Source organism: Penaeus vannamei, chromosome 34, assembly GCF_042767895.1.
Source record: "Penaeus vannamei isolate JL-2024 chromosome 34, ASM4276789v1, whole genome shotgun sequence".
Classification (NCBI taxonomy): Eukaryota; Metazoa; Arthropoda; class Malacostraca; order Decapoda; family Penaeidae; genus Penaeus; species Penaeus vannamei.
This window is the reverse complement of record NC_091582.1, coordinates 309,905-312,404: the sequence shown is the minus strand read 5'-3', so window position 1 is coordinate 312,404 and position 2,500 is coordinate 309,905. Positions and strand designations below refer to the sequence as shown.

Below are 2,500 nucleotides of genomic sequence, written 5' to 3'. Positions count from 1 at the left end.
ATTCCCCCCCCCCCCCCCCCCCCCCAGTGTACAGAAGTGTCCTAGGAATATCGACAGCTATGAACTTTGAAGATGCCAGTGAATTTGATGTCTGTCTGTCGTTGTGGCATTGCAATTGTGTTTATTGAGAGCAGTTGCAAGGTGACGACGTTCTTTGTAAATATATTGCGGTGAATTTGAAAAAAGGAAACAGCTCACAAAGTGTGATATATATAAAATTTATAGAATATATGACGGTTGGGAATGTTTTAGCAAAGGGGCGTCTGTATTGAAGGAACATATTGGTTTTCTAGGTTCTTTTGACATACTGTTACATTGATTGTATGAAATAATGTTAATTTGCCCTTAGGAACACGTATTAATTTTTTTTCTTTCTTTTTCGTACTGAAGGGAAACTAATATTATATAAGACTTAAGGTACTGGTACTGTTTCCTCTTCGCAATGTAATGATCCTTGTCTATATCTTTTTAAATCCTCAGTGTAGAATATTTGTGGTCAATGATTTTCAAAACTGTTGGATATCTCTCATATATTTATGCTTGTTAGAAATTTAATTATTTTGGGAAATTTGACAAATTATCAAAAGTTTCTATTTTATCTCTGTCGGAAAGCATTCCATTATTTTGATGGACCACTTTATACATTTTAGAGTATACGTTAGTCATATCCATGGATTTCTTCCATTGCTCAGTATGCAAAAATTTCCTACATCCTTGTATTTCAGGTGAATGCGTGTATACGTTCTGTGGTATGAATGCCTTATTATATATCTGTCTTAAATACTCTTAACTGTGTGAGAAAATGCTCTATTTCTTCTTGAGTAAAGTGCCTCTTCGTATGTGATCTGAAATATATCATAAATGTCTAGATATTGGATATTGTATGGAATACAATATATATAAAAATTGTCATCTTTTGTTTTATTTCTATCCAAGTGATGATAATTGTGTTCTAATACATACTGTGAATTCTCCATAGGAGGTCAAGTTCTTGATAAATGTTTTTTGGTTTGCCATTTGTTTGTAATATATTCTATACAGCTGTTGGGGGGAGGGGGGCTTAGGAGATGGAGACGAGCCCAATGTAGGAATTGCCCCTACCTTGGACTGAAATTCTCACCCAACTCATTTTGCTTGCTCTTTTCTTCTCCTCCTATCCTCTTCCATATCTTCATCCCCTTCTTCTGTCCCATTCCTAAGGTGTGAGAGCCATGTTGAAAGGATGAAAGACTGGCTTTATGTCAGTCATGAACGGCTTCCGGGAGCTATGGGCACGGTATTCGCTTGGTTAATTGCTTAGTCTTTACTCCTTATGGGGACCCTGAGGGGTAGACTTTTTTCCCCCATTTTATTCAGGATCACCATGGCCAATAATGAAGATTCTTTACCCTTAATAGGAGCATTAAAGCCTACCACTTCATCAACTAGCCTATTTGATTTCGATTTTGATGGTTTTCCTACCCCTGCCCCTCTGACCATGGCTCTGACAGCTGATACTAATACCCCCTCCTCGACGTTTACTGACATCTCTACCCATTCTGAACCACCCACCCCCTCCTCTCTCCCAACATTCTCTTCTCCATCTACTGCACAGTCTTCTTCAATGGCTATCCCTTCTTCCCTTATTAATACTCTTCATCCTTATCTTTGTCCCCCCCCCCCACCCACAGAACTACTCCACTACACCACCCCCATCTTCCTCCCGCTCTCTTCTATCTACTGCCTCTGTCTCTACAAACCTTTTGAGTACTCTCTTTGGCCCAGCCAAGTGGGATCGATTCTTGGTGATTCCCCTCACAGCCCCCTACTCCGAGAATACCCTTCTCTTTCAACAGTGCCTCCCAAAACAAGTAGGCAAGGTTACCTTTAGCAGTCGCTCCGATCGTTCACGCCTTTTCACAGTTACTTCAGAATCCCAAGACGTGCACTATCTACCCTAAGTGACCTTACTGGCAAACCCATTCGTGACAAACCTCACATCTCTTAATACTTGTACTGGAACAGTTTCTATCTCCCCGACTAATTGCCCCACCTATGGCAAGAACTGGTCAGGTTGTGAAAATGACCTACTTACCTGCCTTGCTGATTATGATCCAGTAGCAGTACAGTGCCACACTGTTCCCCCCAGAGGCTAGCTAAGACCCATGTCAATATTGCAAAGATTAGCTTCTGTAGACATGACCTCCCCCAAGAAGTTTATATAGGTGGATTGTCCTACCACGTCCGACCATATCGATCCCTTCCCTGTCAATGTCAGAAATGTAGGCGTTTTGGCCACCCAGCCAAACACTCGCTCCACAGCCCTCTGCCATCCATGTACCCAACCTGGCCATGACCGTTCAAATTGCCCTACTCAGTCACGTTTGTGCCAACTGTGGTGACTTCCATAACGTGTTTTATAGGAACTGTCCTGCCTGTAAGCTCGAATTTGAGGTAGCAGTTCTCAGATTCAAATTAGGCCTCACTCTACGTGAGACTAGACAGGAAACACGATGACGAG

At 41.7% G+C, this 2,500-nt stretch overlaps 1 protein-coding gene across 2 annotated transcripts in view; it reads left to right on the top strand.

Moving 5' to 3' along the window:
* LOC113802497 (serine-rich adhesin for platelets) overlaps positions 1-912 on the top strand; it is a 19,896-nt gene extending 18,984 nt beyond the window's left edge. For both annotated transcript variants that reach the window (XM_027353103.2, XM_070113664.1), the window contains exon 14: positions 1-912. This exon is cut by the window's left edge and continues 1,271 nt beyond it. The gene's annotated coding sequence lies outside the window, so the exon portion shown is untranslated.
* Positions 913-2,500: the final 1,588 nt, after the last annotated feature.